An 18,315-nucleotide genomic window follows, 5' to 3' on the forward strand; every position below is an offset into this window, starting at 1 on the left:
TTTATAAAAATCATAACAATACAAAAAATGCAGATTTCTATTTTGTTTTTTTGACATGTAAAGGAACGTCAAGTTTTTTTTTCAAAATAGAAAATGTTTACATTGAAGATTGTTGCCACTATAGAAAGCCTCTCCACTTAATTACATTAAACAAAAATACTAATTATTTATAATTATATATGTTAATATTATTAATTACATTAAATCTTTTATAAAAAATGTTTATAAAGCCACGTAACCAAAATTACATTTAAAAAATTACTAATTGTTTTTCTAAATTCTAAGATTTATATAAATTGGAATGTGGAGCCTTACCAAAGAATATTAGAAAATAATATGCTTTCTATCCTATCTTTTTATTGAAAATTATTTCTAAATAGAAATCGTAAAATAGCAAAGATGAAATATTTTAAGCCCGATTATCCAGGACAGAGTTGAAGAAGCGATTAGATGAACTAAACTTCCCACTGAGCATTGGAAGCATATCACCTTATGGCAAGGGAATGTAGCATAGGGTTCATTGAATGTTCTAGTTTGCAAACTATGCGTTTGAAAATTTTAACCCTATAGACTCCACAGTCTCTCCTTTTTACCATTCAATAGACAACACTATCCATTCCATTTCTTGATGCTAGCTAATGAATTGCTTGGCATTTTTACTATTCCATGGTTTGCAAAATTTTGTAGAGGTAACCAATAGTTTTTCATTTATTTTGTAAAATGTTCAACAAGCAATGAAAGGTTTCAATATTTTTCAAAATTTGCAAAGGAGAGAGGGATGAGTAATGAAAAGTTCCCATCAATTAAAACTTCTGTTTTGCAAAATTTTATAGGGGTAATCAATGGTTTTTCATTTATTTTGTTAAATGACCAAGAGGCAATGAAAGGTTTTTATTTTTTTCTAACTTTCATGAGAAGAGAGATGGATGAGCCATGAAAAGTTCTATTAATATCCAAGACTATAATTGCTCAATTCAAATTTAAATCATTTCATACCAAGTTGATGGTTCCAAATTTCTATACCTAAGGCTACATTCGCTCAGTTCAAAATAAAAATTAAAATCATTTCAAACCATGGCATCCTCTTCCTCTTCATCTAAGCCAAAAAGAAAATGTACAATGGAGGAGAACACTTTCCAGGAAATTTTAATTGCACCTCCCTCTAAGAGATTATGTGAAATGGAAGAGAAAAGGATAAGCTTCAAGAACATTGCACCTGTGCATTCCACTAATCAATCTAATTTCTATGATGTATTTATCAATCATTGTGGTCTAGATGTAGAAAACACTATGGCTAGCATCCTTTGCCAATTTCTAACCTATTTAGACTTCAATAAGTTTCTCAATTCAATAGATTTACAACTTGGGGATTCTTTACCAGCCAATATACAGAATGTTATACAAAGCTCTTCATTTCATATTGACATATTTTGCAAGGGCTATGCGTGCACACCCCAATGCTTTGTCAAGCTCTGTCTTATTTGAAACTTGTTGGTAAATAGATTTGTCATTGTAGAAATGGCCCAACGAAGTGTATGTGGCAAACCATTCACAATAGTTGGATAGGCCCTTGATATTTGACCTTCCTCTACATTTAGAGGGGCAACTCCCTCGTAAGATAAAATTTTGGATTTTTCAATAAAGATGATTAGAACTTTAAAAATAAAAAGGAAACCATTGATAGTGAATGCACCACACATCTTCAATGTTTCCACAAAATCAATGTAAATAGTTAACAAAAACAATCAAGAACTACACTTGAGAGCTATCACTCACAATATTGATTAAATCATTCATGAACATTTTCATAGTACTATAAAAACATCCATTGCAAAGAAAGAATCAATATTTCAACATTTTAGATATGTAGAAAGAGAGAACGCAAAATGTACTTTCTTTATTTCTTAGCACCAAGAACATAAGAAATATCTAACTACCAGAACAACAATTGTACACACTTCCCAAAAATTTCCTTGTTATCAAAACATTAGTGTTTCCAATCTCGAAGTCCAAAAAGTCCCTTATTACATTGAGATTTTGGAATTTATAGCTATTCTAGAATAACTAACCTTTTGGGTTCATAACCACTCAAAAAGTTAGAGTTTGGACTACTCCAAAGATAGTTCATAGCTAAATCTAACTTTCAATGCTTAATTATAGTTAGAAAATGTTAAGACATTGACCAATACCAAAGTTAATTCTAAAGTTGACCATTTTACAAAATACATAAATAAAAACCTGAGACAACTTTAGACATGCACTTCTAACTTTTAACTATGATCACTGATATTTCCTAAGCTTTCTCTTTGATCTATAGGTGTTGTGAGTAGTTGAGTTAAGGTTTCCTTGTACGCTCTAAATGATTTGATGACTTGATCCAAAGCGTGTTTTTTATGATGATTAAGCTCCACATTTTTAGCTTACATAGATCATGTCCCTTTCTGACTTCATCCAACTCTATTATGTAACCTAGTAAGTTTTGAATACAGGAGTCCAAAGCCACTATGAGACTGCTCAATCTCATCATAATGCTAGCATCTGAACTTTGTTTACTACCAAGTTCGGTGCTAATTTTTGCCTCTATGCATTCCAAAACTAATTTCGTAAATTGATTTACAAGTGGGTGTCCTCCAACATGGCCGGATCAATTTCCAATGTTTGTTGTGCCAAAGGTGATTTATCTTCTTTTCTCATCATCTTCCAAAAGTCTACAACTTCCATATGTCCCATCTTTGTATATAATATCTCGAGAAGCGTGCTTTTTTTTTTAATATCACAAGAGGCTCTTTACCTTGTTATCTATTCCTCATAGTATTGTTTACCAAATTCTTTGATAAATGTTCCTTCAACTTTGTATTTTGAAATTATTGACTTTGAGGCATACAGATTCACTTAAAGTATCATGCCAATCAACTCACTTGTCTTTCCCTCTATGGCTTAAGTTCACTACTTGATTTGGAAAACCATTTCAACTAATGTTTTCTGATTTTCAAAGTTCTTAGGTATATGTAGGCCTTTGACCAATTAATCTTTCCTTTTTCCTTATTAAGCATTCACATTATAACAAAACAAATCTAGTGATGACCTATTGTTGAGGCATTTTATCAAACAAGTCAATGGCTCTGTTAGATGAATGTGGGTACATTCAAATTTGGCATTCTGTCAAACAATTGACATGCTTGGTTTATGTTTGGGACTTTGTGCTTCATTATGTTGCATGCATAGCTTAATGCATTTGATTGAATGAATCATGCTCACGGTGACCTCTTGATAAAGCAACTCATTTCTTGTTTTTCTCTTCTTATAGTTATCAGCTTTACACCCACACCAAATCTCAAAAATACTAAGCACCAAAGTTTTTGTTGTTTATCGAGCTCATCACCCAAATTACATTGGGTATGTATTAAAAAATGAGTCATCTCCTTATTACATTGGCTGAGTGAAGCTTCTCAAGGACCTGAGCTCTCATGCTTGTAGAACAAGTGTGCATAAACACTTTCTATGTTCCTTACAGTGGCTCTATTCCTATTATCAAGTTGGCAATGACATTCAGTCAAACACATCACATTCATGATCATGTATATAGATTTATGTGCTTTGTCTATGGTTCCATCAATGTTGTGAGTTAGAGAAATGAGTGAAGATACTTGCATGTGGATTACATATTCTTCCTAAGAGATAAAATGGAGAAGTCATGTGTTTTTCCTGAGAATGGACATGCTGGAAATCTTGCCATGCATCTGCCACATATAGTTTCTTGAGTTTCATCCATGATGGAGTGTTAATAAAACCTAGTTCTTTTCCTTCTACTTGCATTCGATGGTTCATAATTTTTCATAATGGAAGCTTCTATAATGTCCAATGCATTAATGCATTGTGTCAAACATTTTGACCACAAATTCTACTCCTAGCTCTCTTCACCTTGGTCTACTTATGTGCTTTGTCAAAATCCTGTATTGACTTGGAAATATATTACTTAATAACTTACATGCCTAACTTGTGATGGATGAGTAGCATGCTTGGGTTGGGGAGAACATGGTTTTTGCCTCGCTTCATATCTACCACCTACAACTTGGTAATGATCTTATATGGAAAACTTGGGTTTTTACATTGGCAATAATTTATTGTTTCAAATGGTTTACATATTCCTGAACATGTTATGCATCTTTTCAAACAAATCCTTGACTCAGGCAATGTACAAGATGGAAGAGAGTATCTTGTTTTAATGCCTTGTAGAGGCTTGTAGGTTGAAGGCTATTGCAAACAATAGTGCTAATTTCCCTCTGGGCCGAAGGTCACACAAAATAAATAGTACATGTGCCTTGCCTATGGTCCCAAGGAATGTTGGGAGTATTTTTTTTATCACAGAACTTCAAGTATTGTTTCACACATGTGCAAGATGAATTCTCTCAAACATTTGGAAGCTACCTCTAGCTTTCTTCCTCTATAGACCGCAAGATATTTGACCAATCACCTAAGTCAAAACCTCTATGGTTTGAGTTTTCATGGAATAAATAACACTGAGGAAGTTTGGGTTAGGATTAGGTTAAAAAGTTGGAGTACATAGTGAGAGAGTATTTTAGTACATGGAGAGAAGGAAAACCCAGACCCGTACTTCCTTCTAAAAGTTTGAGTATGTAGAGAGAGATAGTACAGGGAGAGAGAAAATTGTTGATGGAGAGAAGGAAACCCAAAATCAAACCCAAACTTTTCTCTAGAAGTTAGAGTACGGGGAGAGAGAAAATCTTGAAATAGTGAAAAATAATTTCTCTCTCTCTGTCTTTCCATTAATTAACTTAATTAATTCTCTCTCATAAGATTATCCAGGCAATAACTGGCTCTATCTGGGGACAAGAATTGTTTAGGATGCTAAATGAACCCAGAGTTAAGAAAGAGCAATGCTTTATCACAAGGGCTATAAAGTCACCCAAAAAGGAGATAAATCTAGGAAAAAGGGACTAAGCACAACAAAATTGGGAACACAACTAAATAGAAAAGAAAAGAAGGAAGGACAAAATCTCTTAACTAGACTATGTACAAGGCAGGTCTCCTTACCTATAGTAACTCAAGGTATAATCATGGAAATCTATTCACTGGTTGGGGAAAATAAATACCATGTTGTGCTAACATGTGGGCACTTTCAAGTTCCTATGAACTCAAGTATAAGTTCACTCTTTGAGTTCTAATTTTGAGATTCCTAACATGCTTCACATCATTTGATAAAGGAATGTATCCAAATGACCATGTCTCATCAAAAAATTTTGACTTTAGAATAAACTTTGCTTCACGTTGTATGTCACTAATGACCTCATTTTGAAAGAGTTGAAGGATAATTCTCTCAAATTTTTGACTGCATATATGATACTTTTCTTTACATGACAAGCCCTCTTCTTAAAATTCTAGTGATTGGTCATCATGAATTCCTAAACTCATTTCTGACATCAAACACTCTTTCTTTGCCATGGGGATGATTGGTTTTGTATTCTTTATGAAATTATTCCAATATGAATATACCTACTTGTCAAATTGGATCTGCCCATGATGTATTTCTTCCTCTTCTCCCATCAGATCGCTCAAAGAAGAAACAATCATCTTTTCTATTTTTGTGCACACATCCTCTAACGAGTATATCTTATCAGGAGAATTAATCATCAGTTGATATTTATGTAAGAGAAAATCTTTTAAAAGAGCATTATCATCTATGCTTTCATCTTCACATTTTTCAATCATTAGATCGCAACACATTTCTTCAAGGCCAAGTACTTCTTTGGTGAGAGATATCATTACAATGTTTTCTTCAATGTAGTCTCCACTTGTGAACTTGAATGCTTCAATTTCAGGTTTCATGCATGAGGAAGAGTGACAGTTTGATGTGTCATCTTCTCTTACTTGAAGCCTATCCTTAATTCCCATTTCTATTGTACGTATTATTAAATTTTCATCAATGTTTTCAAAAACTTGGTTCACTACTTCTTCTTGATGACTATCTCCACAAAATGGGAAAGCTTCATATTCCACTTGCATGTAACCTTGAAAAGGATTTCTTGACAACTCATCATCTTTCTCTTGAAAATAATCTTCTACTCTTGTGATGACCATACCATTTTCTGAAAACTCCTCAACATCTTCAAAAGTAAAGACTTCAATCTCAAGAGTTAATAAAGATGTTTGCAAGATTTTACTTGAGATTATTTCTTCATTATTGTTAATGGTAGAATATTGTGCAAAATATTCTAAAGAATTGATTTCAGCAATAAAGTCCTCATCATTAATGATTATGGGTGAATGAATAGAAATGTATTCTCCATAGAGGAAGCCATTATCTAAAGCATCAAGGCACCAAGTAGGAATAAAAATAGTATGAAATTCATCTTGATCCACATTTCCCTCATCTTTAATCATATCTTCTGTAGTTCCTTGAGAAACATTTGATATTTATTTTTCTTTCTCATTAGGATTGAGATGATTGAATATGTTATCCTAGGTTTTGAAATTTTCACAATGACACCTTGATACATTACTAGACCCTTCTTCTTCCATAGACATCATCTCTTGATCATCCCCTTAATTAGACATAAAATTCCCATCTTCTTCTACGCATGAAGATTTAGATGAGTCCTTTCTAACATTTGGATTGAGAGATATTTTTTTACCAAGAAAATAATTCTTGCATGCATCTTCTTTCTCAAGCTCTTTCAGTGTTTGAAGTAAAGATGGATCTACTTTGTCAGGATCCAGGTGTGTATTGCTATAGAATCTTTTTAAGAATTCAACCTAATTAAGATCAATGAAAGCATGATTTTGATGAGCAATAGGTGCAAGAATTGGGCTATTTTTCTAACCACCATTATCCATCCTTCATTCACATGAATCATTTTTATGATCAAGGTCTTCCTTATAATAGTATGTGGAACTTATTTTTGGAAATTATTTGGGCTTGTGAGAGAAAAATTGATTATCTTTACCATCTTCTTCATCTATCTTTTGCAAAGTCTGGAGCAAAGATAGATGGATCTTTTCTGGATCTAGTTTCCATCTACCATAGAAACTCTTCAAGAAGCTACCTTGCTTAAGATTGATGAAAATCTTATTTTTTTGAGAGATAGGTGAATGAGAGACATTCCCATTATTCTTTGTTGCTGATTTGGATGAAACACATTTTTTAGCAAGGCCTTCTTTATCTTTATATGTTGAATCTTATTCCAAGAAGGATTCTTGATCATGAAAAAGAAAACCATAATCCTTTCCATCTTATTCTTGGATCCTTCATAAAACCTAAAGTAAGTGGGGATGAATCATTTTAGGATCTAGCCTCCTTCTGCCATAAAAATTCTTCAAGAATTCAACTTGTAGAGGCTCATTAGGAATATGTTGCTTGGGATATGAAAAGTATTCTTCATCACTATCACTATCAGTGTCACTTTCAATTTTTCCCTTGTACCAAACCATGATTCTAAATTGACACCTTCAAATAGAGTTGCTAATAATCAATCTTTAAAATAGAGTCGCCAACCTTCATTCTAGGGGAGGTACCTTTTATCAACCATGTTACTAATTATTGTTCACCTAGTCTTGGATGTGACCAAGATTTTTCCTATTTCTTCTTGGAATAGCAACTATTCTTTCAACAAACACAACATTTTTACCAATAGGAGCTCTTCGCAAGATTTCACCAAATTCTTCTTCTTCTTCTAGAACCCAGTTCACTTAATGGTATTGATGAGCAATTTGTCTAAACCTCCAGGCTAGAGTGTTCAAATCTGAAATAATATCTTCTTGTGTGTCCTAAAAGCCATGATTTGGTTGTAGAACTAGAAACACATTCTCATGTGGCAATACCATCTTACTTCATTATAGGGAACTGATTAGTCTTTCTCATTCAATCCCCAGTAGAGTCACCAAAAAATTTGTTGACAAATAGATTTGTCACTGTAGAAATGGCCCAACAGAGTGTATGTGGCAAACCGTTCACAATAGTTGGATAAGCCCTTGATATCCAGCCTTCCTCTGCATTTAGAGGGCTAGCTTCCTTATAAGATAAAATTTTGGAATTTTCAATAAAGATGATTAGAACTTAAAAAAATAAAAAAGGAAACCATTAATAGAAAATGCACCACACAAATTCAATGTTTCCATAAAATCAATGTAGACAGTTAATGAAAACAATTAAGAACTACGCTTGAGAGCTATCACTTAAAATATTGATTCAATCATTCATGAACATTTTCACAGTACTGTAAAAAATATCCATTGCAAAGAAAGAATCAATATTTCAATGTTTTAGATATGTAGAAAGAGAGAATACAAAATTTACTTTCTTTATTTCTTAGCACCAAGAACATCAGAAATATCTGACTACAAGAACAACAATTGTACATAGTTTCCAAAAATTGTCTTGTTGTCAAAACATAATTTTTCCCCATCTCCAAGTCCAAAAAGTCCCTTATTACATTAAGGTTTAAGAATTTATAGCTATTCTAGAATAACTAACCTTTCGGGTTCATAACTACTCAAAAAGTTAGAGTTTGGGCTACTCCAAAGATAGTTCGTAGCCAACTCTAACTTTCAATGCTTAATTATAGTTAGAAAAAGTTAAGACATTGACCAATACCAAAGTTAATTCTAAAGTTGACCATTTTACAAAATACATAAATAAAAACCTGAGACAACTTTAGACATGCACTTCTAACTTTTAACTATGATCATTGATATTTCCTAAGCTTGCTCTTTGATCTATAAGTGTTGTGAGTAGTTGAGTTAAGTTTTCCTTGTATGCTCTAAATGATTCGATGACTTGAGCCAAAGCATGTTTTTTATGATGATTAAGCTCCACATTTTCAGCTTGCATAGATCTTGTCTCTTTTTGACTTCATCCAACTCTATTATGTAGCTTGGTAAGTTTTGAATACAGGAGTCCAAAGCCACTAAGAGACTGCTCAATCTCGTCATAATGCTAGCATCTGAACTTTGTTTACTACCAAGTTTGGTGCTAATTTTTGCCTCTATGCATTCCAAAACTAATTTTGCACATTGAATTACAAGTGGGTGTCCTCCCACATGGCTAGATCAATTTCCAACGTTCGTTGTGCCAAAAGTGATTTATCTTTTCTGCTCATCATCTTCCAAAAGTCTACAACTTCCATATGTCCCATCTTTGTATCTGATATCTCGGGAAGTGTGTTTTTTTGAATATCACAAGAGGCTCTTTACCTTGGTATTTATACCTCATAGTATTTTTTACCAAATTATTTGATAAATGTTCCTTCAACTTTGTATTTTGAAATTATTGACTTTGAGGCATACAGATTCACTTAAAGCATCATGGCAATCAACTCACCTACCTTTCCCTCTCCAGCTCAAATTCACTACTTGATTTGGAAAACCATTTCAACTAATGTTTTTTGATTTTCTAAGTTCTTAGGTATATGCAGGCCTTTGACCAATTAATCTTTCTTGTTTCCTTATTAAGCATTCACATTATACCAAAACAAATCCAGTGATGACCTATTGTTGAGGCATTTTATAAAACAAGTCAGTGGCTCTATTAGATAAATGTGGGTACATTCAAATTTGGCATTCTGTCAAATAATTGACATGCTTGGTTTATGTTTGGGACTTTGTGCTTCATTAAGCTGCACGCATGGCTTGAGACATTTGATTGAATGAATCATGCACATGGTGATTCCTTGATAAAGCAACTGATTTGTTTTTTTTTCTCTTCTTATGGTTATCAGCTTTACACCCACACCTAATCTCAAAAAGACTAAGCACCAAAGTTTTTGTTGTTTGTCGGGCTCATCACCAAAATTACATTGGGTACACACCCAAAAATGGGGCACCTTTTTATTACATTAGCTAAGTGAAGCTTCTCAAGGATATGAGTTCTTATGCTTGTAGACATGGGCGTGCATAAAGACTTTCTTTGTTCCTTGCAGCGGCTCTGTTCTCCTTATCGAGTTGGCAATGGAATTTAGTCAAACATATCACATTCATGGTCATGTCTGCAACTTTATGTGCTTTGTCTATGGTTCCATTAATGCTGCAGGTTGGAGAAATGAGTAAATATCCTTGCAGATGGATTACATATTCTTGCTAAGAGATGAAATGGAGAAGTCGTGTGCTTTTCCTGAGAATAGACATGCTAGAAATCCTACTATTCCTCTGCCGCCTGTAGTTTCTTGAGTTTCATGCACGATGGAGTGTAAATAAAACTTAGTTCTTTGCCTTCTACCTGCATTCGATGGTTCAAATTTTTTTCATAATGGATGCTTCCATAATTTCCAATGCATTAATGCATTGTGTCAAACATTTGCAACACAACTTCTGCTCCAAGCTTTCTTCACCTTGGTCTAGTCACGTGCTTTGTCTGAGGCCTATATTGACTTGGAAATACCTTACTTAATGGCTTATGTTCCTAGCTTGTGATGGAGAAGTAGCATGCTTGGGCTGGGGAGAACATGATTTTTGCTTAGCTTCATATCTTGCACTTGCAACTTGGTAATGATCTTATATGAAAAATTTGGGTTTTCACATTAGCAATAATTTATTGCTTCAATTGATCACCTTCTACCTGTGGTTTGCATATTCTCGAACATGTTATGCATCTTTTCAAACAAATCCTTGACTCAGGAAATGCATGAGATGGCAGAGATTGGCTTGTTTTAATCCCTTGTAGAGGCTTACTGGTTGAAGACTATTGTAAACGATAGTGTTGATTTCCCTCCAGGCCGTAGGTCACACAAAATAAATAGTACACATGCCTTTCCCATGGTCCCAAGGAATGTCATGAGTATTTTTTTTTAATCAAAGAACTTCAAGTATTGTTTCACACACGTGCAGGATAAATTCTCTCCAACATTTGGAAGCTACCTCTAGCATTCTTCCTCTTTAGATTACAAGATATGTGACCAATCACCCAAGTGAAAACCTCTGTGCTTTGAGTTTTCATGGAATAACTAACACTGAGGAAGTTTGGGTTAGGATTAAGTTAAAAATTTGGAGTACATAGTGAGAGAGTGTTTTAGTACATGGAGAGAGAAGAATTGTGTGAGAGAAGGAAAACCCAAACCCGTACTTCTCTCTAAAAGTTTTAGTATGTAGAGAGAGATAGTATGGGGAGAGAGAATATTGTTGACGGAGAGAAGGAAACCCAAACTCAAACCTAAACTTCTATCTAGAAGTTAGAGTACAGGGAGAAAGAAAATCTTGAAATAGTGAAAAATATTTTCTCTCTCTGCACTCCCTGCCTTTCCATTAATTAACTTAATTAATTCTCTCTCATAACATTATTTGGTAAACAAAACTCGATCCAAAATAATTCCTCTATTTTATGATGTAAAGCCTTCTGACCTTGCTACACACACAGAAAGTGAGAAGTCTATGCCAATGCAATGGAAAAATGTCCTTTATAATGCCTCGTTTATTTTTGGTATAGAGTTTGATTCATCTAATGGGTAAGCCTCTTTTTGTTTTTCAAGTTGATTTGTAACTGTCTCCTTTTTTCATGTTTCTTTGTTACCGTAATGAATCGTTGGCTTATTATCAGGAACCTAGGGCATCTATGCAATGATTTTGTGGATATAGTGTTCATTGAATGGAAAGAAGTTCAAACTAAAATGAAGCTATAAGTTGCTAATAATTTGGTGGGAATTGAGAAAGAAATTGAAGAGCTTGAGTATAAAATTTCAACATCTGGAAATGATATAATTGTTGGTATAACTGCTTTGGTGAAAGAATTTTTCAATCGCAACCGATCCAGATTCTACAAATCAAGTTTTTTATTTGACATAGGTGAAGCACATAGGACTAAAAACTTTGTGAAAATGAAAGAGAAACCAATGTCTAATGTAAGTATGCCTCTATCTATTTCTACTGCTGGCAGTGTAGAGGAGAATTTGCATTAAAATCATTAATTATTTTAGATGGAATTGACAATGGAGATCAATTGAAAGCTTTGCCATTGAATGAATTTCTAAATCACGAGGCACTAGTAATTGTGACATGCTGTGACACAAATGTTCTGCAGTCATTTGAAATGGTGAAGATTTACGAGAAGAGAGAACTGGATTCTTTTGATGCCAAAAAACTTTTCTGCTGGCATGCGTTCTACCAAACACATCCACCTGAAGGATTAGATGAATTTGTTGAACTCATTGTGAGCCTGTCATATGGTTTTCCATCAAATCTTCAAATGTTGGAAAAGAACACTTACTCTCTCAGAAATAAAACACATGCACAAGTGTAAGCCAAGTTGTTTGACACGACTTAATTTTTTGTGTCTTGATTGTAGAAAAAGAATAGAGAAAAAAGGTTGCCAACTAATGGTGAATTTTGGTCATAGACTTGCAAACTACTGAGAGGCTTACAAAATCCATTGAATTGATTTAGTTGTCCTCTGGCTATCGATAGCCAAGACCTTCTATTGTGTACTTCAATAAAGTTTAGCATTTTCATCATAGGTTTAGTCCCTTTCCATTTTATTTTGTTTAAATTTTGAACTTGGCGTAAAGTTCCCTCTAGTTATCCAATTTCTCAATTGGTTATTGGTTTTAATTCATTTTTTAAAAATAATCATTGTTTTCATTTATTATAACGTAGGAAAGATATAACATATGAAAGGGTTGTTTTCCATCTTCGTAATAGACTCACTCATTTAATGTTCATCTAGAATAGAATATGTAACGCATGCCAGTGGAATAGTCTGTCATATTTACCTGTTTAAAAAGCCACTAATTCCTATTTGAACAAAAACATATTTTAGAAAGAAGAGAATACTAAGGATAAGAAAAGAAACTAGATTGCTATTTTCCCTATTGTTTGAGGCCGACCAATCGCAATATTGTTTTTAAATCTATTTAATTGAGTTGTGGCAGACTCGTTCCTGTATATCTTTATTGCATCTTTATTGAAGTTAAATAAAATCATTTTTGTGAAATTTTAAGCTTGAGATTTCAATATGTTACTATGTGCAAGTTGTAGATGGGAAAGAGTATTTTGTAGGGGCTACTTCTATCAACTATCAAATGTAAAGACATGACAATATTATTCTTGGATGATGCCAAATTTTAATTAAGAGAAATCATCACTCTAAATTTCTCTCTCGAAATGAGTATGAACCGTTCATTTAATGGGATTGGCGGATCTCAAGAAATAACACATGGAACAAGAAAATACAAGGGAATGGAATGTTAACTGTTTCCATGCGGGCCCAACTTTGTTAGCCATCATAAACATGTGTGATATGTAGATCATGACACGTGGCAGCATTCGGGGCATTTGAGTATGACAGAATGTAGCATTAGCCATTTTTTGATGATGCCAAATTCTAATTAATAGAAATCATCACTCTAAATTATTTTGGAGATTTTTCTGACGATGCCAAATTTTAAATGCGAGAAATCATAAATTACTCTGTATTTCTAAATTTATTTGTGAGATTTTTTCATTGTTTTGTGTTTAGCATTTGGCAGGAAAACTCTCCACCATTTTCTACACGTCAAGCAAATGAAACTCTACGTATATTCTTTTCCAAGCATAACATAAAAATTTGTATATATTTTGCAAAAGTCCTCCTGTAGACATAACGCCAAGGTTAATTAGTATCTTGAAATCTACAAACTAGTTTCTAAAAGAAACAATTTTTAATTTTCTTACAGTAAGAGCGAAATATTAAAAAAAAATTCCATCTGCCATAAGAATCAAATTCGTAACAATTCCCAGATCTGTTAATTGTAGCATTCCAACATCTTTGATAGTAAGAAAAATAATGTGATGGATTTAGAAATCGGTCAAATATGAAAATAATATTCTAGATTTAAAATTTCAAGACAATAAGAATAAACGAATAGATATGATATTATCGATACCAATTTTTTGGTTGATAGAAAGGGCGATAGTGTTGCTGCAATAGAAGAGAGCATGAGGACATAAACTAGCTTGCAACCCATTCCTAAATGTGTGACTTCAATCTACAGTCCTTTTAAATGCAATTGGTGTTTTTTATGTATAACTAATTGTCTACATAATAGAAACATCCTTGATGTTGGAATATTTAATGCAACGTTGACATTTGCCCCTAGAGCCAAATGCTCACCTACCCTCCTGACATCCAGAATAGACAGAAAAATTAATACGAGTAGGTGAGGTTTTCAAATTCTGAAAAGAGGGGGAAACTAGAATGTGACAAAAGGAATGTTTTATTCATTCATTTAGAGAGTTTTCAGATCAAGCAGATTAGAGAGAAGTTGCAGAGCTGAGCAGAGAAGGAAGAAGGAAAGAAGTTTGTGCCTGCAGTTGCACGTGTTTCCCCTGTTCACTCAGTAAGTTTTTTGTTGTTTGAATTTGTCCTATTGAAGCAATGATTGCTCTATGCACCATTGTATGCATCCATTAGAGTTACAGGTTTAAAAGTTTATTGAAGTTTGAAGTATTATCAGTTTAGGGTTATTTTAGGGTTTTCTGGTTGAAGCCGAATGCTCTTAAATTTTGTAATAGTTTAAATGTCAGTTGAATAGAAAAGAAAGTAGGCATACTTGAATCTATTGTTTTTCCTCTTTTATTCATTGTATTCGAGAAACTTGCTTGAAAGGTTAAAGCTCGACTCTTTGATTTTAATCGTGAAAGCATTCACATTAGATTTTTTCTAAGTTATAAATCTTATTAGTTGGAGCCAACCTTACTCGGCATCCATTGTCTTCTTTGAGTGCCAACCTAACTCGACACCTATCCTTTGTGTGTCGAGCTCTTCTTGTGCTGAGCCAACTTGGCACTTGTTGCCTGTCACTCGGCACCATCAAGTGCCAAGCAATTGCCGAGTAAAACTAGCACTCGACACCTTCAAGTGCCAAGCACATTTTTCAAGTGCCGAGTAAAGATTTTAGTTTTGGGGTTGTGAGTATTTGTGTATTAAATTAATTTTTTAACATATTTCTCACATGGTATCAGAGATTTGAGGCCCCACATCCATAGTGAGTTAGGGCATTTTTTTTTTTTGGGATATTTGACATGGCATCTAAGATGCATGAAAGATATGGTAGTAGCCACCATCCTTTAATGGGCAAAATTATGATACGTGGGCAAAGAAGATCTGAAGACCAGAATGGTTGCAAATGATTTATGGGAGTTTGTGGTTAATGGGTTCAATGATGTGATTGATCCAACTCAATATGCTACCCTTACAAATGGACAAAAAACTCATTTGAAAGAGTCAAGGAGGAAAGATGGTGTTGGCGCTAAAAATTGCATGATCAATTTTCAGCACTACTGAAAAAATCAACCTCCGTTTTTTAAAATGCATATGTACCTCGTTGTACCCGGCTGTTGCATTGAAGCCCTAGAGGTGTTCAATGTTTCTAACATCTTCCATTCAACCTTTCTACTTGTTCTATAAGGTCAAATCATCATTCTGAGTCATTTGAGGAAGTCCTATTTCAAGCATTTGTCAAATTTGCAATTTTGCCCTAGTGTCAAACAACGACAGGAGGCTATGTTTGCCATTGAATATCTCGCACCCAAAAATGTGTCATGACTTGCCACTTTGAGATTATCTAGTGCCCATACCCAAGAACCTATGTTTCAGATTTTGAGTCATTTCGAGTTTGTCTGACTAGGTTTTGAATCCATCGAAGTTGATCAGTTACTATTTTCATGCTTTTGCACTTTGCACCTAATTTCGAGAAGCCCTGTTTGACATGCTATAACTTTGACTTGGTTGACTAAAATGCTAAATTTCCTTTTGTGTTGCATGGTAGACGTTAGAGACTTCCTATGTTTAAATTTTTAAGTCCTAACGAATCTATTTGATCAGTTTTCAAACGCGATTCCAAACAAATTTATGACTTTTTACTAGTGTCAGCACTTGCAAATTTATCGGTACCCTTGTTCGTGACGTTATAACTTGAAATTCGTGATTGGCAAGATCAAACGATTTGTTCCAATGTATTGTCCATTGAAGATATTACAAGTGTGCTAGTTTTTAGAACTTGATGAATCTATTTGATCAGTTTTCAAACGTGATTCCATTTGCAATTTTTAAAGTTTCACTGGTAGTCAAAACTGGAGATTGATCGGGAGCCCTATTCAGGATACCATATCTTAGTGCCTGTGATTGGTAGGACCAAATGGTTTGTTTCCTTGTATTTTACTCCAAAAATATTATAAGTGTGTTAGTTTTTAAGCCTAGACAAATCCGTCTTCACACTTTTCCAGGGTCTTTCCATTCGTAAAAATAAATTTTCACTGATGTCCTATGTCCTGCAAATCTAGGTAGTCAACTTTGCATCCTTGCCAAATTTACCCCGTGATTCATCATGAGCCCAAATTGCATATTCATAATGTCCTCATGATAGAGAACCAATGTCCCAATCTTTGTTTTCCCAAGTGTCCATTTACCCAATTTTTCAATGCAGATCCGAACCCAGTTTATTGTTTTCTAACATTTTTTCTTGCAGGTGATTTTAAGAGGTCAACTTTGACAGTGAATATCTTTTGACTAGAAACTCATCATGAGACAAAATCTGATAGGCTAGAAGTATGTAGAACAAAGATTCAGTGTGTCAGTTTTCAGATCCTGATCAGATGTTCGGGTCAGTTTTTAAAAGTAGTCAACAGACCTCCTAGCACAAAATGGATAGTTTGCAAATCAGTAATAAAATGAGTTTTAATTGACCAGTCCAGGATCCAATTTGCTTTCAATCAATTCGAGATAAGGAATAGATCAATCTAAGGTTTCAGTTGTCCAGAAACAAAAAAAAATTTAGTTGAACCCACTTTGGGGCCCGACTAGTTTCATCAGGTTTTTGGCACTTGAGAGGATTAATGATGTTTTAAAAGGACCAATTATAGTGACGTGGATTTTCTAGTGTCTTGATGTATACTTATTGTCATAAAAAGAAAACAAAGGGATGTGTTAGGGTTCTATATTCTGGATTTTAATACAAGCAAAGTGAGGGGTTTGATGAAAAGTTGAAATCCAACACAACAAAGACACTTTGCAAAGAAACCAATGCATATTGTTTGGTGAAGTTTATCTAGTGGAAAATCACTTTTGAGCCAACTCAATTTGTCTTGAAGGAGCTCCAAATTTTGAGAAATATAATATGCCTCAGGATATTTGGAGTGTTGCATCAGGTCATCCTCAGGAAATGCCGAACATGAATACTGTAGAGACCTTCCACAATGCCACTAAAAATGGAGATTTTAATATCTCTAAACTTATGGAGAATGCCAGCAAAATGCCCACGCCATACTTGAAAGAGGTCACAGTCTAAGCCACACCTCAAACATGAAGGAAACCCGCCAAAAGGAAGCCGCATCAACATGAGAAGCCCACAGCTAAATCATGAAGAAGCCGACACAGCAAATTAAGGGCAGATTTTTCAGAAGAAATCTTCAACAAGAAAGTTTACGCAATGAAAACAAAGCACCCACTCAGCAAGGAGCAGCTTCAGCACAAGACGTTTTCAGCAGAACAAGGGCTATTGTTATTGATCGACTGTCATCAAGGAAGCTACAGCATTGTTATGTTCAATATAAAAGAAGAGAGTTTAATATAATTATTTGTGATCTTTGTGAGCAATGATTGAGAAATTTTTGATGAGCTTGGGCGTGTATCGGCTTAGATCAATCGTATTATGTGAGTGTGAGCAGCTATGCAATAATGAAGAGTGAACGATATTGTGTATTTTGGAGCGAGCATGAAGGATTTTTTCGACCTATCTGACAAGCCTCCACACTCCCATTATATGCACATCTTTAAAGTTGTAATTTATCCATGGCACGATGCACAAATCTAAAGAAAAATTTTGAATTCAAAAGTAAATAGGTGAGTCGTTCAGGAAGCCACTTCAACATTTATGCGCTGGTGTAAGCGTTTTTTTTTTTTTTTTGTTTTTAACTTCCAGTCAACACCATTAAAGAGTCCAAGTAGCTATTACCAGCAGCCACGCCCAAACAAAAGAGAAACCTATAGTTCTAAGAAGGAGAAGCACAAGCAATTTGCGCCATGAGCAAGGTGCAGGGCAGAAACATGTAAAAATGTTATATCCCACATTGTTTAAGTGAAAAATTTTATAATTTTTAAATAGTGTTGGACTTGACAGACTTGTTGTCCAAAAGGCATGGGCTTTTGGAGCCGCACACTCAGGTTGTGGGGTCCGTTCATCTGGCCAGTTGGAAGATAAGTACAATTTTAAACAAGCACGCCAGTCAGAGTTGATGATGTCAGCAGAGGTTGAAGGCACTAGAGAAGTCCATTTTTTGGCTACTCGATATCTTGCCACCAAAAAGTGGTAAGGAATTCCGGCTAGCGAGGTAGCG

General features: G+C 34.3%; 1 pseudogene; it reads left to right on the plus strand.

Annotated features, from left to right (window-relative positions):
- LOC149545490 (protein LATERAL BRANCHING OXIDOREDUCTASE 1-like) overlaps positions 1 to 17,267 on the plus strand; it is a 104,707-nt pseudogene extending 87,440 nt beyond the window's left edge.
- Positions 17,268 to 18,315: the final 1,048 nt, after the last annotated feature.

The sequence above is a fragment of the Cupressus sempervirens genome, chromosome 7, assembly GCF_028749045.1.
Source record: "Cupressus sempervirens isolate cs-2001-9-10 chromosome 7, ASM2874904v1, whole genome shotgun sequence".
NCBI lineage: Eukaryota > Viridiplantae > Streptophyta > Pinopsida > Cupressales > Cupressaceae > Cupressus > Cupressus sempervirens.